The sequence below is a fragment of the Moschus berezovskii genome, chromosome 4, assembly GCF_049115385.1.
Source record: "Moschus berezovskii isolate FMDL1 chromosome 4, NW_MosBer_1.0, whole genome shotgun sequence".
NCBI classification, from domain to species: domain Eukaryota; kingdom Metazoa; phylum Chordata; class Mammalia; order Artiodactyla; family Moschidae; genus Moschus; species Moschus berezovskii.
The window spans coordinates 125,674,862-125,696,334 of record NC_142463.1 but is presented as its reverse complement, the minus strand read 5'-3'; positions in this window follow the sequence as shown (position 1 = coordinate 125,696,334).

Genomic DNA, 21,473 nt, shown 5'->3' with positions numbered 1-21,473 from the left:
TGTAAGACCAGATTCTATAAAACTCCTAGAGGAGAACATAGGCAAAACACTCTCCGACATAAATCATAGCAGGATCCTCCAAGACACACTTCCCAGAATATTTGAAATACAAGCAAAAATAAACAAATGGAACCTAATTAAAATCAAAATCTTCTGCACAGCAAAGGAAACTGTAAGCAAGGTGAAAAGACAGCCTTCAGAATGGGAGAAAATAATAGCAAATGAAGCAAGTGATAAAGGATTAATCTCCAAAATATACAAGCATCTCCTGCAGCTCCATTCCAGAAAAATAAGTGACCCAATCAAAAAATGGGCCAAAGAACTAAACAGACATTTTTCCAAAGAAGACATAAAGATGGCTAACAAACACATGAAAAAATGCTCAACATCCCTCATAATCAGAGCAATGCAGATCAAAACCACAATGAGATACCATTTCACACCAGTCAGAATGGCTGCTATCCAAAAGTCTACATGTAATAAATGCTGGAGAGGGAGTGGAGAAAAGGGAACCCTCTTACACTGTTGGTGGGAATGCAAAGTAGTACAGCCACTATGGAGAACAGTGTGGAGATTCCTCAAAAAACTGGAAATAGAACTGCCATATGATCCAGCAATCGCACTCCTGGGCATACACACGGAGGAAACCAGAATTGAAAGAGACACATTTACTACAATGTTCATTGCAGCACTGTTTATAATAGCCAGGACATTGAAGCAACCTAGATGTCCATCTGCAGATGAATGGATAAGAAAGGTTTGGTACATACACACAATGGAATATTTTTCAGCCATATAAAAGAATGCATTTGAGTCAGTTTTAATGAGGTGGATGAAATTGGAGCCTATTATACAGAGTGAAGTAAGCCAGATAGAAAAACATCAATACAGTATACTAACGCATATATATGGAATTTAGAAAGATGGTAACCTTAACCCTGTATACGAGACTGCAAAAGAGACATCTGTTCTGTTCTGTTCAGTCGCTCAGTCGTGTCCGATTCTTTGCGACCCAGTGGACTGTAGCCTACCAGGCTTCTCCATCCATGGGATTCTCCAGGCAATAATACTGGAGTGTGTTACCATTTCCTTCTCCGCAAAAGAGACATAGGTATATAGAACAGTCTTTGAACTCTGTGCGAGAGTGTGAAGGTGGGATGATTGGGAGAAAGGCATTGTAGGATGTATATTATCATATGTGACCAGTCCAGGTTCGACGCATGATACAGGATGCTTGGGGCTGGTTCACGGGGATGACCTGGATGGAGGATATGGGAAAGAGGGTGGTGGGAGGGGGGTTCAAGAAAGGGAACACATGTACACCCGGGGCAGATTCTTGTCAATGTATGGCAAAACAAACCAATATATTAAAGTAACGTAATTTGCCTCCAATAAAATAAATTTTAAAAAAAGAAAAAGTAAAAAAATAAAATAAGACGAACAGAAAACAAAAATAAAACACTATCACGAAAGAGGTAATAAAAAATTAAACCTACATACACAGCCCCAATCAAGAGGAACACTGAGTTTCCTGCCCCACTGACAAATTGCCCCATTTTCCAGTCCTCTTTTCCAGATGAGAGTCGATTCCTCTGCTTCTCTGGAATGGAATGCGGACGTTCTGGTCGCACAGTATGAGGAGGCGGGAACCAGGCTGAAACTCGGCAAGATCCCCAGGTTTTCAACACACAAATGGAAAAGATATGCATGTCACCACCCACTCGAGATATTTTCTGATTCTGATTTCTGATTCTGATTCTATCCTCGAGTATCAACTCACAAGACGAGGGGAGACCTGTCTCGCCAAACATACTCGATACAGTCACCAGGTACATATTCAACTGTAATGTGGCATAACACCCGTTTTACAACTCGAGAAGAAAGTGGAGTTCCATGTCTGAACAAGAGACGAACCTGACTCCCCAGGTGAATTATGATATCAACCCCGAGATCCCTGGAGCCCATGGCAAGTAATACAGAGTAGACTGACTCAATGCTATGTGCGGCCCTATCCCTCTGCTGGGCCTGGAGAGGAATCCCGGAGGGTCCCCTTCCAACATGATAGGAGACCTGACTTCCCTGGGGCAACACAAGTGAATTCCTGAGGTCTCCGTCGCAACTCAAGAAGAACCCCAATCTTCCCACCGCAACTCGAGAAACATGACAAAATTATCCCTTCAATGCGAGATGAGGAATTTTCCGCTGCAGAGTCGCAAGAGAAATCCCAAATTACCGCTTGAAACTCGAAGGGGTACTTCACAACCTTTATAAGAACCAAAATCTTCCCTGATGTAACCATCCACATTGAAGCTGAGCACACAATTTACATACAAAACACTAGATGAGGCCCTATTCCTCTCCCGGGCATGGAGAGGTATACTGAAGTTCCCCTTCAAACAGCAAAGGAGACCTAACTTGCCTAGGAAAACTCGAGCGAGTTCCTGAGGTCCCCATGGCAACTCGAGAAAAGCGAAAACGTTTCCCCATCAAAGCGAGATGAGAAAATTTTCTGCGGCAGAATCTCAAGAGAAATCCCACATTCCCACTTATAACACAAACAGGTATTTGACACCCTTTATGCGACTCAAAAAGATCCCTAACTTAGCCGTCCCACCTGGAGAGAGGCAATCAATTTACAGACTCAACTCGAGATGAGGCCCTGTTCCCATTTAACGGATCGAGAGTAATCCGGAAGTTCCCCTTCCAAAATAAAGGGGAAATGACTTCCCTGAAGCTACACGAGCGAGTTGAGGAGGTACACAGGGAAACTCCAGAGGGAGCCCAAGCTTCCCGCTGCCACTCGAGAAAAACCAAAGATTCTGCCCTCAAATTGAGATGAGGAACACTTCCGTTGCAGATTGGCAAGAGAAATTCCACATTCCCTCTTGAAACTCGAAGGGTTACTTAACATCCTTTATGAGACTCAGAAATTGAACCAACATACACAGCCTCCATCGAGAGGAACACCGAGTTATCTGCCACACTGAAAAATTGCCCTGATTTCCAGTCCTCTTTTCCAGATGATGGTCGATTTCTCTGCTTTATCTGGAATGGAATGCGGACGTTCCGATCGCAGAGTAGGAGGAGTCGGGTACCATATTGAAACTCCGGAGGATCCACAAGTTTTCAAAACACAAATGGAAAAGGTACAGATGTCACCACACACTCGAGATATTGTTTGATTCTAGTGCACAGATTCAAATGTATCCTCGAGTATCAACTCAAAGGACGAGAGGACACCTGACTCGCTGAGCATACTCGACAAATCTCCAGGTACATACTCAATTCTAAACTGGCCTTACACCCGTTCTACAACTCGAGAAGAAAGCGCAGTTCCATGTCTGAACAAGAAACGAGGTCTGAATCCCCAGGTGAATTTTGAGAACAACCCCAGATCCCTGTCGCCCATGGCAAGGAACACACAGTTGACCGATTCAACGGTAGATGTGGCCCTATTCCTCTGTTGTGCCTCGAGTGGAATCCCGAGGTTCCCCTTCCAACACGATAGGAGAACTGACTTCCCTGGGGCAACACGCGCGAGTTCCTGAGGTACCCGTCGCATCTCGAGAAGAACCCCAAACTTCCCCCCGCAACTCGAGAAACACCATACAATTACCCCTCAATGCGAGATGAGGATAATTTCCACTGCAGTGTCTCAAGAGAAATCCCACATTCCCACTTGAAACTCGATCGGGTACTTGACACCCTTTATGCCACCCAGAAATTTCCCCAACATAGCCTTCCACATTAAAGGGGAGCACACAATTTAGGTACACAACACTAGACGTGGCCTTATTCCTCTCCCAAGCCTTGAGAGGAATCTTGAGGTTCCCGTTCCAACAGCACAGGAGAGCTAACTTTCCTGGGACAAGGCGAGCGAGTTCCTGAGTTCCCCATTGCAACTAGAAGGGAATCCCTAGCTTTCCGCTGCAACTCGAGAGAAACGACATTTCCCCATCAATGCAAGGTGAGGACATTTTCTGCTGCAGAATCTCAAGAGAAATTCCACCTTCCCGCTTGAAACTCGAACGGGTACTTGACACCCTTTATGCGACTCAAAATGTTCCCTAATATATCCTCCCCACCTGGAAAGGAGCACACAATTTATGGACTCAACTCGAGATGAGGCCCTATTCCCATTTAAAGGATCGAGAGTAATCCGGAAGTTCCCCTTCCAACATAAAAGGGGAAATGACTTCCCTGAAACAATATGAGAGAGTTCCTGTGGTGCCAGGGGAAACTCCAGAGGGAGCCCACGTTTCCCGCCGCCTCTCCAAAAAAACCAAAGATTCTGCTGTCAAGTCGAGATGAGGAAAATTTCCGTTGCAGATTTGCAAGAGAAATTCCACATTCCCGCTTGAAACTCGACAGGTTACTTAACATCCTTTATGCGACTCCAAAACTAAACCGACATACACAGGCCCAATCAGAGGAACACCGATTTATCTACCACACTGACAAATTGCGCCGATTTCAATTCCTCTTTTCCAGATGAGAGTCGATTCCTCTGCTTTCTCTGAAATGGAATCCGGACCTTCCAGTCACACGTTACAAGGAGCCGGGTACCACGTTGAAACACGGGAGGATCCCCAATTTTCAAGACACAAATGTAAAAGGTATGGATGTCACCACCCACGCGAGATATTGTCTGAATCTACTGCATAGATTCAAATGTATCCTCTAATATCAACTCACAAGACGAGAGGAGACCTGACTCCCTGAGCATACTCGATAAATCTCCAGGTACAAATTCAAATCTAATGTGGCCTATCACCCGTTTTACAACTCGAGAAGAAAGCGCAGTTCCATGTCTGAACAAGAGACGAGGCCTGACACGCCAGGTGAATTTTGAGAACAACCCCGAGATCCCTGTCGCCCCTGGCAAGGAACACACAGTTGACCGACTCAAAATTAGATGCAACTCTATTCCTCTGCTGAGCCTCGAGTGGAATCCCGAGTTTCCCCTTAAAACATGATAGGAGAACTGACCTCTCGGGGGCAAGAAGAGCGAGTTCCTGACGTACCCGTTGCAACTCGAGAAGAACCCCAAGCTTCCCGCCGCAACTCGAGAAACACCACACAATTATCCCTCAATGCGAGATGAGGAACTTTTCCACTGCAGAGTCTCAAGAGAAATTCCATATTCTCGCATGAAAGTCGAACAGGTACTTGACACCCTTTATGTGATCTGGTAACTTCCCCAACATAGCCTTTTACATTGAAGCAGAGCACAATTTTATGTACACAACACTACATGTGGCACTATTCCTCTCCCGAGCCTGGAGAGGAATACTGAAGTTCCCTTTCCAAAAGCAAAGGAGAGCTAACTTCCCTGGGACGAAGCGAGCAAGATCCTGAGGTTCCCGTGGAAACTCAAGAGGAACCCCAAAATTTCCCCTGAAACTCGAGAAAAACAACAACATTCCCCCATCAATGCGAGATGAGGAAATTTTCTGCTGCAGAATCTCAAGAGAAATCTCACATTCCCGCCTGAAACTCGAACGGGTATTTGACACCATTTGTGCGCCTCAAAAGTTCCCTAACATAGCCGTCCCACCTGGAGAGGAGCACACAATTTACGGACTCAACTCAAGATGAGGCACTAGTGCCATTTAATGGATCGAGAGTAATCCGGAAGTTCCGCTTCCAACATAAAAGTGAAAATGACTTCCCTGAAACAACACGAGCGAGTTCCTGAGGTAACCAGGGAAACTCCAGAGAGAGCCCAATCTTCCCGCCGCCTCTCGAGAAAAACCAAAGATGGTGCCCTCAAATCGAGATGAGGAACACTTCCGTTGCAGATTCGCAAGAGAAATTCCACATTCCCGCTTGAAACTCAACAGGTTACTTAACATCCTTTTGGCGACTCAAAAATTAAACCGACATACACAGCCCCCATCGAGTTATCTGCCACACTGAAAAATTGCCCCGATTTCCAGTCCTCTTTTCCAGATGATAGTCTATTCCTCTGCTTTCTCTGGAATGGAATGCGGACGTACCAGTTGCACAGTAGAAGGAGTCGGGTACCACATTGAAAATCGGGAGGACCCACAAGTTTTCAAAACACAAATGGAAAAGGTACAGATATCACCACCCACTCGAGATATTGTTTGATTCTACTGCACAGATTCAAATGTATCCTCGAGTATCAACTCATAAGACAAGAGGAGTCCTGTCTCGCCGAGCATACTCGATAAATCTCCAGGTACGTATTCAACTCTAAACTGGCCTAACACCCATTTTACAACTCGAGAAGAAAGCGCAGTTCCATGTCTGAACAAGAAACGAGGCCTGACTCCTCAGGTGAATTTTGAGGAAAACCCCAGATCCCTGTCGTCCCTGGCAAGGAACACACTGTTGACCCATTCAATGGTAAATGCGGCCCTATTCCTCTGCTGCGCCTCGAGTAGAATCCCTAGGTTCCCTTCCAACATGATAGGAGAACTGACTTCCTTGGGGCAACACAAGCGAGTTCCTGAGGTACCCGTTACAACTCGTTAAGAACCCCAAGCTTCCCGTCGCAAATCGAGAAACACCACATAATTACCCCTCAATGTGAGATGAGGAACTTTTCCGCTGCAGAGTCTCAAGAGAAATCCCACATTCCCAATTGAAACTCGATCGGGTACTTGACACCATTTATGCAACACAGAAACTTCCCGGACATAGCCTTCCACTTTAAAGGGGAGCATGAAATTTAGGTTACTCAACACTAGGCGAGGTCCTATTCCTCTCCCAAGCCTTGAGAGGAATCCTGAGGTTCCCCTTCCAACAGCACAGGAGGGTTAACTTCTCTGGGACAACACGAGAGAGTTCCTGAGGTCCCCGTGGCAATTGGAGAGGAACCCCAAGATTTCCGCTGCAACTCGAGATAAAGGACAACATTCCCCATCAATGCGAGATGAGGAACATTTCTGCTGCAGAATCTCAAGAGAAATCCCACATTCCCACTTGAAAGTCGGACGGGTACTTGACACCCTTTATGGGACTCCCAATGTTCCCTAACATAGCCGTTCCCACTGGAGAGGAGCACACAATTTACGGGCTCAACTCGAGATGAGGCCCTATTCCCTTTTAATGGCTCGAGAGTAATCCCAAAGTTCCCCTTCCAACACAAAAAGGGAAATGACTTCCCTGAAGCAACAAGAGCGATTTCCTGAGGTTCCCAGCTCAATTCGAGAGGGAACCGAAGCTTCCCGACGCAACTCATGAAAAAGCAAAGATTCTGCCCTCAGGGCGAGGTGAGGAACATTTCCCTTGCAGTTTCGTAAGAGAGATTCCACATTCCAGCTTGAAACTCGACAGGATATTATTGAACATCCTTTATGCGACTCAGAAATTAAAGCGATATACACAGCCTCAATCCAAAGAACATCCGAATTATCTGGCACACTGACAAATTGCCCCGTTTTCCAGTCCTCTTTTCCAGATGAGAGTGGATTCCTCTGCTTTCTCTGGAATGGAATCTGGACGTTCCGTTCACACAGTACGAGGAAGCAGGTACCACGTTAAAACTCAGGAGGATCCCTAGGATTTCAAAACACAAATGGAAAAGGGACGAATGTCACCACCCACTCAAGATATTTTTTGATTCTACTGCACAGATTCAAATGTATCCTCGAGTATCAACTCACAAGATGAGTGGAGACCTGACTCCCCGAGCATACATGATACAATCTCCAGGTAGAAATTCAAATCTAATGTGGCCTAACACCCGTTTTACAACTCAAGAAGAAAGCGCAGCTCCATGTCTGAACAAGAGATGAGGCCTGAATCCCCTGGAGAATTTTGAGAGCAACCGTGAGATCCCTGTCTAAACTGGAGAAGAACAAAGAGTTGACTTACTCAACAATATATGCTGCACTATTCCTCTACTGCTCCTTATAGAGGAATCCCGAGGTTCCCCTTCCAACAGGATAGGAGATCCGACTTCCCTGGGGCAACACGAACGATTTCCTGAGGTCCATGTCACAATTTGAGATGAATCCCAAATTTTCTGCCGCAACTAGAGAAACACTACAAAATTATCCCCTCAATGTGAGATGAGAAACTTATTCGATGCAGAGTCTCAAGAGAAATCCCACATTCCCGATTGAACCTTGAACGTGTACTTGAAACGCATTATGCAACCCAAAAAATTCCCCAACATAGCCATCCACATTGAAGAGGATCACACCATTTACGTACTGAACATTAAATTGGACCCTATTCCTCTAAAGTGACTTGAGAGGAATTCCGAGGTTCCCCTTCCAACACGAAGGGAGATCTAACTTACCTAGGACAACACAAGTGAGTTACTGAGGTCCCTGTCGCAATTCTAGACGGAGCCAAAGTTTTCTGCTGCAACTCGATAAAAAAAGACGTTTCCCCATCAATGCGAAATGAGGAAGATTTCTGCTGCAGAATCTCAAGAGAAATCCCACATTCCCGGTTGAAATTCGAAAGGGTACTTGAAACCCTTTATGGAACTCAAAAAGTTCCCTAAAATAGCCGTCCCACTGGAGAGGAGCACACAATTTACGGACTCAACTCGAGATGAGGCGCTATTCCCATTTAATGGCTAGAGAGTAATCATGAAGTTCCCCTTCCAACACAAAAGGGCAAAAGACTTCCCTGAAGCAACACGAGCTAGTTCCTGAGGTCCCTGTCACAACTCGAGAGGGAGCTCAAGCTTCTCGCGGCAACTCAAAAAAAACCACAAGATTCTGCCCTCGAGGCGAGATGCGGAACATTTCCGTGGCAGATTCGCAAGAGAAATTGCACATTCCCGCTTGAAACTGGACAGGTTACTTAAGATCTGTTATGCGACTCAAACATTAAACCGACATACACGGCCCCAGTCAAGAGGAACACCGAGTTATCTGCCACACTGACAAATTGCACCATTTTTCAGTCCTCTTTTCCAGATGAGAGTCGATTCCTCTGCTTCTCTGGAATGGAATCCGGACGTTCCGGTCACACAGTATGAGGAAGCGGTACCACCTTGAAACTCGGGAGGATCCCCAGGTTTTCAAAACACAAGTGGAAAAGGTGCAGGCGCGAGAGACGATGGCACCAGTGGCACAGACGCGAGAGACGCCGTCTCTGGCGGTACAGATGAGAGAGACACCAACTCGGCACAACCGACCACATGCAGAGGCGTGGCCAAGAGGAGCTACCCCACGTCCAAGGTAAGGTACAATGACTGCTCTTTGCTGGAGGAGCTGTGAGGAGATATTCCATGACCAAGAGAAACCCAAATATGACAGTAGGTATTGCGAGGGGGCACATGAGGGCAGACACACTGAAATCATATTCCCATAAAACTAGTTGATCTGATCGTATGGACCACAGCCCTGTCTAACTCAATGAAACTAAGCCATGCCATGTGGGGCCACCAAAGAGGGATGGGTCATGGTGGAGAGGTCTGACAAAATGTGGTCCACTGGAGAAGGGAATGGCAAACCACTTCAGTATTCTTGCCTTGAGAACCCCATGAACATTATCAAAAGGCAAAATGATAGTATACTGAGTGAGAAATTCCCTAGGTCGTTAGGAGCCCAGTATGCTACTGGAGATCAGTACAGACATAACTTCACAAAGAATGAAGGGATGGAGCCAAAGCGAAACAAATACCCAGTTGTGGATGTGACTGGTGATAGAAGCAAGGTCCAATGCTGTAAAGAGCAATATTGCATAGGAACCTGGAATGTTAGGTCCGTGAATCAAGGCAAATTGGAAGTGGTCAAACAGGAGATGACAACAGTGAACGTTGACATTCTAGGAATCAGTGAACTAAAATGGACTGGAATGGGTGAATTTAACTCAGATGACCATTATATCTGCTACTGTGGGCAGGAATCCCTTAGAAAAAATGGAGTAGGCATCATGGTCAACAAAAGAGACCGAAATGCAGTACTTGGATGCAATCTTAAAAACGACAGAATGATTTCTGTTCGTTTTCAAGGCAAACCATTCAATATTTCAGTAATTCAAGTCTATGCCCCAACCAGTAATGCTGAAGAACCCGAAGTTGAACGGTCCTATGAAGACCTACAAGACCTTTTAGAATTAACACCCAAAAAAGATGTCATTTTCATTATAGGGGGCTGGAATGCAAAAGTAGGAAGTCAAGAAACACCTGGAGTAACAGGCAAATTTGGCCTTGGAGCACGGAATGAAGCAGGGCAAAGGCTAATAGGGTTTTGTCAAGAGAACGCATCGGTCATAGCAAACACCCTCTTCCAACAACACAAGAGAAGACTCTACACAAGGACATCACCAGATGGTCAACACCGAAATCAGATTGATTATATTCTTTGCAGCCAAAGATGGAGAAGCTATATACAGTTAGCAAAAACAAGACCAGGAGCTGACTGTGGCTCAGATCATGAACTCCTTATTGACAAATGCAGACTTAAATTGAAGAAAGTAGGGAAAACCCCTAGACCATTCAGATATGACCTAAATCAAATCCCTTATGATTATACAGTGGAAGTGAGAAATAGATTTAAGGGACTAGATCTGATAGATACAGTGCCTGATGACCTCTGGACGGAGGTTCGTGACATTGTACAGGAGACAGGGACCAAGAGCATCCCCATGGAAAAGAAATGCAAAAAAAGCAAAATGGCTGTCTGAGGTGGCCTTACAAATTGCTGTGAAAAAAAGAGAAGCAAAAAGCAAAGGAGAAAGGGAAGCATATAAGCATTAGAATGCAGAGTTCCAAAGAATAGCAAGGATAGATAAGAAAGCCTTCCTCAGTGACCAATGCAAAGAAATAGAGGAAAACAACAGAATAGGAGAAACAAGAGATCTCTTCAAGAACATTAGAGATTCCAAGGGAACATTTCATGCAAAGATGGGCTCGATAAAGGACAGAACTGGTATGGACCTAACCAAAGCAGAAGATATTAAGAAGAGGTGGCAAGAATACACAGAAGAACTGTACAAAAAAGATCTTCATGACCAGGATAGTCACGATAATGTGATCACTGACCTAGAAACAGACATCTTGGAATGTGAAGTCAAGTGGGCCTTAGAGAGCATCACTATGAACAAAGCTAGTGCAGGTGATGGAATTCCAGTTGAGCTATTTCAAATCCTGAAAGATGATGTTGTGAAAGTGCTGCCCTCAATATGCCAGCAAATTTGGAAAACTCAGCAGTGACCACAGGACTGGAAAAGGTCAGTCTTCATTCCAATCCCAAAGAAAGGCAGTGCCAAAGAATGCTCAAACTACTGCACAATTGCACTCATCTCACACGCTAGTAAAGTCTTGCTCAAAATTCTCCAAGACAGACTTCAGCAGTATGTGAACCGTGAACTTCTGGATGTTCAAGCAGGTTTTAGAAAAGGCAGAGGCACCAGAGATCAAACTGCCAACATTCACTGGATCATGGAGAAAGCAAGACAGTTCCAGAAAAATATCTATTTCTGATTCATTGACTATGCCAAAGCCTTTGACTGTGTGAATCATAATAAACTGTGGAACATTCTGAAAGAGATGGGAATACCAGACCACCTGACCTGCCTCTTGAGAAATCTGTATGCAGGTCAGGAAGGAACAGTAAGAACTGGACATGGAAAAACAGACTGATTCCACATAGGAAAATGAGTACGTCAAGGTTGTATATTGTCACCCTGCTTATTTAATTTATATGTAGAGTACATCATGAGGAACGCTGGGCTGGAAGAGGCACAATCTGGAATCAAGATTGCTGGGAGAAATATCAATAACTGCAAATATGCAGACGACACACCCTTATGGCAGAAAGTGAAGAGGAACTCAAATTCCACTTGATGAAAGTGAAAGAGGAGAGTGAAAAGTTTGGCTTGAAGCTCAACATTCAGAAAACGAAGGTCATGGCATATGATCCCATCACTTCATGGGATATAGATGGGGAAACAGTGGAAACAGTGTCAGACTTTATTTTGGGGGGCTCGAAAATCACTGCAGATTCTGATTTCAGCCATGAAATTAAAAGACGCTTACTCCTTGGAAGGAAAGTTATGACCAACCTAGATAGCATATTAAAAAGCAGAGATATTACTTTGCCAACCAAGGTCCGTCTAGTCAAGTCTATGGTTTTTTCTGTAGTCATGTATGGATGTGAGAGTTGGACTGTGAAGAAAGCTGTTTGCTGAAGAATTGATGCTTTTGAACTGTGGGGCTGTAAAAGACTCTTGAGAGTCCCTTGGACTGCAAGGAGGTCCAGCCAGTCCATTCTAAAGGAGATCAATCCTGGGTGTTCATTGGAAGGGCTGATGCTAAAGCTGAAACTCCAATACTTTGGTCACCTCATGCGACTAGTTGACTCACTGGAAAAGAGTCTGATGCTTGGAGGGATTGGGGGTGGGAGGAAACAGGGACGACAGAGAATGAGATGGCTGGATGGCATCACCGACTCGATGGACATGAGTTTGAGTGAACTCCAGGAGTTGGTGATGGACTGGGAGGCCTGGCATGCTGTGATTCATGGGGTCACAGAGTCAGACACGATTGAGCGACAGAAATGAATTGAACTGAACCGAACGGATGTCACCACTCACTGGAGATATTGTCTGATTCTACTGCACAGTTTCAAATGTATCCTCGAGTATCAACTCACAAGATGAGTGGAGACCTGACTCCCTTCCAAGAAGAAAGGAGACCTGAATTCCCTGGGAAAACGCGAGCGAGTTGCTGAGGTCCCCGTCACAACTTGAGAGCAACCCCAAGCTTTCAGTCACAACTCGAGACAAATGAAAACGTTCCCCCATCAACGCGAGATGAGGAATTTTCTGCTTCAGAATCTCAGGAGAAATCCCACATTCCCGCTTGTAATTCGAACGGGTACTTGACACTCTTTATTTGCCTCAAAAAGTTCCCTAACATAGCCATCCCCACTGGAGAGGAGCACATAGTTTCCTGACTCAACTCGAGATGAGGCCCTATTCGCATTTAAAGGCGCAAGAGTAATACAGAAGTTCCCCTTCCAACACAAGAGGGGAACTGACTTCCCTGAAGCAAAACAAGCGAGTTCCTAAAGTCCACATCGCAACTCGAGAGGTAGCCGAAGCTTTCCGCCACAACTCGAGAAAAACCACAAGATTCTGCACTCAAGGTGAGAAGAGGAAAATTTCCCCTGCAGAGTCTCAAGAGAAATTCCACATTAACACTTGAAATTCGAATGGGTACTTGAAATCCTTTATGCGAACCAAAGTCTTCCCCGACATAGCCGTCCACATTGAATCAGAGCAAACAATTTACCTACACAGCACTAGATGAGGCCCTATTCCTCTTCCACGCATGGAGAGGAATCCTGAAGTTCCCCTTCCAACAGCCAAGGAGACCTAACTTGCCTAGAACAATGCAAGCGAGTTCTTGTGGTCCCCGTCACAACTTGAGAGGGAGAACAAGCTTCCCGCGGCTAATGGTGAAAAAACAAAGATTCTGCCCTCAAGGCGAGATGAGGAACACTTCCATTGCAAATTCGCAAGAGAAATTCCACATTCCCACTTGAAACTCGACAGGTTACTTAACATCATTTATGCGAGTCAAAAATTAAACTGACATACACAGCCTCAATCAAGAGGAACACCGAGTTTCCTGCCCCACTGACAAATTGCCCCGTTTTCCAGTCCTCTTTTCCAGATGAGAGTCGATTCCTCTGCTTTCTCTGGAATGGAATCAGGACGTTCCGGTCGCACAGTTCGAGGAGGCTGGTACTACGTCAAAACTCGGGAGGATCCCCAGGTTTTCAAAACACAAATGGAAAAGTTATGGATGTCACCACCCACTCGAGATATTGTGTGATTCTACCTCACAGATTCAAATGTATCCTCGAGTATCAGCTCACAAGACGAGTGGAGATCTTACTCCCCGAGCATATTCCATACAATCTCCAGGTACAAATTCTACTCTAATGTGGCCTAACAGCCGTTTTACAACTGGAGAGGAAAGTGCAGTTCCATGTCTGAGCAAGAGACGAGGCCTGACTCCCCAGGTGAATTTTGAGAGCAACCACAGGATCCCTGTCACCCCTGGCAAGAAACACACAGCTGACCGACTCAACGCTAGATGCGGCCCTATTCCTCTGCTGCGCCTCAAATGGAATCCGGAGGTTCCCCTTCCAACACGATAGGAGACCTGACTGTTGTGGGACAACACGAGGGAGTTACTGAGGTCCCCGTCACAACTCGAGAAGAACCCCAATCTTCCCACTTCAACTCGAGAAACACCAGATAAATAATTATCCCCTCAATGAGAGATGAGGAACTTTTCCACTGCAGAGTTTCAAATTAAGTCCCAAATTCCCGCTTGAACCTCGAACGGGTACTTGACACCCTTATGCAACCGAAAAAGTTTGCCCCAAATAGCCGTCCAGTTTGAAGAGAAGCACACAATTTACTTACAAAACCCTACATGCGGCCCTATTACACTCCCGAGCCTGGAGAGGAACCCTGAGGTTCACCTTCCAAAATCAAAGGAGACCTAACTTCCCTGGGACAATGCGAGCGAGTTTCTGAGGTCCCCATCGCAACTCGAGTGGAAGCCCAAGCCCTCCGCCGAAACTCGAGAAAAACGACAACATTCCTCCATCAATGAGAGATGAGGAACATTTCTGCTGCAGAATCTCAAGAGAAATCCCACATTCCAGCATGAAAGTCAAACGAGTACTTGACACCCTTTTTGTGACTCAAAAACTTCCCTAACATAGCGGTCCCCAGTGGAGAGGAGCACACAATTTACGGACTCAACTCAAGATGAGGCCCTATTCCCATTTAATGGCTACAGAGTAATTCCGAAATTCCCCTTCCAACACAAAAGGGGAATGACTTCCCTGAAGCAACCCGAGCGAGTTCCTGAGGTCACCAGGGCAACTCCATAGGGATCCGAAGCTTCCCGCCCCTACTCGATAAAAACAAAGATTCTGCCCTCAAGGCGAGATGAGGAACACTTCCTTTGCAGATTCGCAAGAGAAATTCCAGATTCCCCCTTGAAACTCGATAGGATACTTAACATCCTTTAACAGACTCAAAAATTAAACCGACATACACAGCCCCCATCAGGAGGAACACCGAGATATCTCCCACACTGACAAATTGCCCCGATTTCTACTCCTCTTTTCCAGATGAGAGTCGATTCCTCTGAAATGGAATCCGGACATTCTGTTCGCACAGTACGAGGAGGCGGGTAAAACATTGAAACTCGGGAGGATCCCCAGGTTTTCAAAACACAAAAGGAAAAGGTACGGATGTCACCACCCACTCGAGATATTGTCTGATTCTACTGCACAGATTCAAATGTATCCTCGAGTATCAACTCACAAGATGAGTGGAGAACTGATTTTCCGAGCATACTCGATAAATCTCCAGGTACAAATTCAACTCTAATGTGGCCTAACACTCGTTTTACAACTGGAGAGCAAAGTGCGGTTCCAGTTCTGAACAAGAGACGAGTCCTGAATCCCCAGGTAAATTTTGAGAACAACCCCAGGCTCCCTGTTGCCCCTGGCGAGGAAAACACAGTTGACCGACTCAACGCTAGATGGGGCCCTATTTCTCTGCTGCACCTCGAGAGGAATCCCGAGGTTCCCCTTCCAATAGGATAGCAGACCTGACTTCCCTGGCGTAACACGAGTGAGTTCCTGTGGTCCCCAATGCAAATGGAGAAGAACACCAAGCTTCCCGTCGCAACACAAGAAACTCCACAAAATTATCTCATTATTGCGAGATGAGGAATTTTCTGCTGCAGAGTCTCGAGAGAAATCACACATTCCGGCTTGAAACTCAAACGGGTAGTTGACATTCTTTATGCTACCCAAAAACTTCCCTGACATAGCCATCCACATTGAAGTGGAGCACACAGTTTACATACCCATCACTACATGAGGCCCTATTCCTCCTCCGCGCCTCGAGAGGAATCCAGATGTTCTCCGTCAAACACGACAGGAGACCTAACTTCCCTGGGACTACGTGAGTGAGTTCCTCAGGTGTTGGTCGAAACTGCAGAGCGAGCCGAAGCTGTCCGCTGCAACTCAAGAAAAACGAAAACGTTTCCCCATCAATGAGAGATGAGGAAATTTTCTCAGCAGAATCTCAAGAGAAATCCCACATCCCAACTTGAAACTCGAACGGGTACTTGACAACATTATGTGACCCAAAAACTACCCCAGCATAGCCGTCCACATTGAAGCAGACCACACAATTTACTTACGAAACACTAAATTCGGCCCTATTTTTTCCCGAGCCTGGAGAGCAATCCTGAGGTTCAACTTCGAAAATCAAAGGAGATCTAAATTCCCTGGGTCAACGCTAGCGAGTTCCTGAAGTCCCCGTCGCAACTCGAGAGGAACCCCAAGTTCTCCCCCCCAACACGAGAAAAACGACAACATTTCACTATCAATGGGAGATGAGGAACATTTTGCTGTAGAATCTCAAGAGAAATTCCACATTCCCGCATGAAACTCGACAGGTTACTTAAAAACCCTTATGTGACCCAAAAATTAAACTGACATACACAGTCCCAAACGAGAGGATCACCGAGTTATCTGCCACACTGAAAAATACCCCAATTTCCAGTCCTCTTTTCCAGATGTGAGTCGATTCCTCTGCTTACTCTGGAATGGAATCCGTACGTTCTGGTCGCACAGTACTAGGAGGCGGGTACCACCTTGAAACTCCGGAGGATACCCAGGTTTTCAAAACACAAATGGAAAAGGTACGGATGTCACCACCCCCTCGAGATATTGTGTGATTCTACCTCAGAGATTCAAATGGATCCTCGAGTGTCAACTCACAAGACGAGGGGAGATATGACTCCCCGAACATATTCGATATAATCTCCAGGTATAAATTCATCTCTAATGTGGCCTACCAGCGTTTTACAACTCGAGAGGAAAGCACATTTTCATGTCTGAAAAAGAGAAAAGGCCTGACTCCCCAGGTGAATTTTGAGAACAACCCCGAGATCCCTGTCGCCCTTGGAAAGGAACACAGAGTTGACTGACTCAACTCTATATGTGACCTTTTTCCTTAGCTGCGCCTCAAGTGGAATCCCGAGGTTCCCCTACCAATTCGATAGGAGACTGACTTCCCTTGGAAAACACGAACGAGTTCCTGAGGTCCCCAACGCAACTCGAGAAGAACCCCAAGCTTCCCGCTGCAACTAGAGAAACACCAGATAATTATCTCCTCAATGAGAGATGAGGAACTTTTCCACTGCAGAGTCTCAAGAGAAATCCCAAATTCCAGCTTGAAACTCAAACGGGTACTTGACACACTTTATGTGACTCAAAAATTTCACAAACATAGCCGTCCCCACTGGAGAGGAGCACACAATTTACAGACTCAAGTGAAGATGAGAGCTTGTTCTCATTTAACGGCTGGAGAGTAATCCCGAAGTTTCCCTTCCAACATAAAAATGGAAGTGACTTCCCTGAAGCAACATGAGCGAGTTCCTGAGGTACCCAGGGAAACTCCAGGGGAGACCAAGCTTCCAGCCACCACTCGAGAAAAACAGAAAATTCTGCCCTCAAGTCGAGATGAGGAACACTTTCATTGCTGATTTGCAAGAGAAATCCCATATTGCACCTTGAAACTCGAACGGGTAGTTGTCATGCTTTATGCTATCCAAAAACTTCCCCGACAAAATCGTCCACATTGAAGTGGAGCAAAAAATTTACTAACAAAACATTACATGCGGCCCTATTCATCCTCCGCGCCTCCAGAGAAATCCGGATGTTCCCCTTCCAAAAGGATAGAAGACCTTCTTCCCTGGGACAACACGAGCTAGTTCCTGAGGTCCCTGTTGCAACTCGAGAGAGAGCCAAAGCTGTCCGCTCTAACTCGAGAAAAAAGAAAACGTTTCCCCATCAATGTGACATTAGGAAATTTTCTGCTGCAGAATCTCAAGAGAAATCCCACATTCGAACTTGAAACTCGAACGGTATTTGACACCCGTTATTTGACGCACAAAATTCCCTAACATAGCTGTCCCACCTGGAAAGGAGCACACAATTCATGGATTCAACTCGAGATGAGGCCCTATTCCCATTTAAGGGCTCGAGAGTAATCCTGAAGTTCCTTTCCCAACATAAAAGGGGAAATGACTTCCCTGAAGCAACACGAGGGAGTTCCTGAGGTACAGGGGGAAACTCCAGAGGGATCCCAAGCTTCCCACCGCCACTCCAGAAAAACCAAAGATTCTGCTCTCAACGCAAGAGGAGGAACACTTCCATTGCAGATTCGCAAGAGAGATTCCTCATTCCTGCTTGAAACTCGACAGGTTACTTAACTTCTTTCTGTGACTCTAAAATTAAACCGACATACACAGCCCCAGTCGAAAGGAATACCGAGTTATCTGTGACACTGACAAATTGCCCTGATTTCCACTCCTCTTTTCCAGATGATAGTCGATTCCTCTTGTTTCTCTGGCATGGAATCATGTCGCCCAGTACGAGGAGGCGGGTACCACTTTGAAACTCTGGAGGGTCCCCAGGTTTTCAAAACACAAATGGAAAAGGTACGGATGTCACCATCCACTCGAGATATTGTCTGATTCTACTGCACAGATTCAAATGTATCCTCGAGTACCAACTCACAAGATGGGTGGAGACCTCATTCCCCAAGAATTCTCGATAAATCTCCAGGTACAAATTCAAATCTAATGTCGCCTAACATACATTTTACAACTCGAGAAAAAAGCACAGTTCCATGTCTGAACAAGAGATGAGGCCTGACTCCCCAGGTGAAATTTGAGAACAACCCCGACCTCCCTGTGTCCCCTGGAGAGGAACACACAGTTGACTGACTCAACGCTAGATTCGGCCCTATTCGTCTTCTGCACCTGGAGAGGAATCCATAGGTTCCCCTTCCAACAGGATAGGAGACCTGATTTCCGTGGGGCAACACGAGCGAGTTCCTAAGGTCCCAGTCTCAACTCGAGAAGAACACCAAGGTTTCCGACACAACTCGAGAAACACCACATAATGACCCCTCAATGCGACATGAGGAATTTTTCCGCTACAGAATCTCAAGAGAAATCCCACAAACCTGCTTGAACCTCGAACGGGTACTTGACACCCTTATGCGAACCAAAAACTTTCCCGACATAGACGGGAAGCCGAAAACACAATTTACTTACAAAACAATACATGTGGCCCTATTCCTCTCCCGAGCCTGGAGAGGAATACTGAAGTTCACCTTCTAAAATCAAAGAGATCTAACTTCCCTGGGACAACGCGAGCGAGTTCCTGAGGTCCCTGTCCCAACTCTAGAGGAAACCCAAGCTTTCCGCCAAAACTGGAGATAAACGACAACATTCCCCGATCAATGCGAGATGAGGAACATTTCTGCTACAGAATCTCAAGAGAAATCCCACATCCCCGCATGAAAGTCGAATGGGTACTTGACACCCTTTATGCAACTCAAAAAGTACCCTAAAATAGCCGTCCCCAGTGGAGAGGAGCACACAATTTATGGACTCAACATGAGATGAGGCCCTATTCCCATTTAATGGCTCGAGAGTAATCCTGAATTTCCCCTTCCAACAAAAAAAGGGAAATGACTTCCCTGAAGCCACACCAGCGAGTTCCTGAGGTACCCAGGGAAACTCCAGAGGGAGCCCAAACTTCCCGCCACCACTCAAGAAAAACCAAAGATTCCATCCTCAAGTCGAATGAGGAACAGTTACACTACAGCTTCGCAAGAGATACTCCACATTCCCGCTTGAAACTGGAAAGGTTACTTAACATCCTTTATGCTACTCAGAAATTAAACCAACATACACAGCCCCAATCGAGAGGAACAGCAAGTTATCTGCCACACTGACAAATTGCCCCGATTTCCAGTCCTCTTTTGCAGATGAGAGTGGATTCCACTGCTTTCTCTGGAATGGAACCCGGACGTTCCAGTCGCAGAGTACGAGGAGGCGGGTACCACGTTAAAACTCGGGAGGATCCCCAGGATTTCAAAACACAAATGGAAAATGTACGGATGTCACTACCCACTCGAAATATTTTGTGACTCTACTGCACAGATTCAAATGTATCCTCGAGTATCAGCTCGCAAGAAGAGTTTAACTCTGACTGCCCAAGCATATTCGTTGCAATCTATAGGTACAAATTCAACTCTAATGTGGCCTAATAGTCGTATTACAACTCGAAAGGAAAGCACAGTTCAATGTCTGAACAAGAGACGAGCCCTGACTCCCCAGGTGAATTTTGAGAGCAACCACAGGATCCCTGTCGCCCTTTGTAAGGAACACACAGTTGACCTACTCAAGTCTAGATGCTGCTCTATTCTTCTGCTGCGCCTCGAGTGGAATCCCAAGGTTCCCCTTCCAACACGATAGGTGACCTGATTTCCCTGGGGCAACATGAGCGAGTTCCTGAGGTCCCCGTTGCAACTCGAGAAGAACCCCAGGCATCCCACTGCAACTCGAGATACACCAGATAATTATCCCCTCAATGAGAGATGAGGAAATTTTCAGCTGCAGAGTCTCAAGAGAAATCCCAAATATCCGCTTGAAACTCAAACGGGTACTTGACACCGTTTATGCTACTCTAAAAGTTCACAAACATAGCCGACCCCACTGGAGAGGAGAACACAATTTACGGACTCAACTCGAGATGAGACCCTATTCCCATTTAACAGCTGGAGTGTAATCCCGAAGTTCCTCTTCCAACACAAAAATGGAAATGACTTCCCTTAAGCAACACGAGCGAGTTCCTGAGGTACCCGGGGAAACTCCAGAGGGAGCCCAAGGTTCCAGCCGCCACTCGAGAAAAACCAAAGATTCTGCCCTCAAGTCGAGATGAGGAACACTTTCGTTGCTGATTAGCAAGAGAAATCCCACATTCCCGCTTGAAACTCGAACGGGTACTTGACACATTTTATATGATCCAGAAACTTCCCCGACATAGCCGTCCATATTGAAGCGGAGCCCACAATTTACTTTCACAACGCTAGATGAGGCCCTATTCCTCTCCCGATCCTGGAGAGGAATCCTGAGGTTCCCCTTCCAAAAGCAAAGGAGAGCTATCTTCCCTGGGACAACGCGAGCAAGTTCCTGAGGACCACGTCGCCACTCGAGAGGAACCCCAAGCTTTCCGCCGTAACTCCAGATAAACGACAACATTCCCCCATCAATGCGAGATGAGGAACATTTTGGCTGCAGAATCTAAAGAGAAATCCCACATTCCCACTTGAAACTCGAACGGATACTTCACACCCTTTATGTGACTCAAAATGTTCCTGAACATAGCTGTTGCCACTGGAGAGGAGCACACAATCTGCTCCCATTTAATGGCTGGAGAGTAATCCCAAAGTTCCCCATCCTAAAAAAAGGGGAAATGAATTCCCTGAAGCAAAATGAGCGAGTTCCTGAGGTCCCCAGCGTAACTCTCCAGGGAGCCGAAGCTTCCCGCTGCAACTCGAGATAAACCAAAGATTCTGCCCTCAAAGCGAGATGAGGGACACTTCCACTACAGATTTGCAAGAGAAATTCC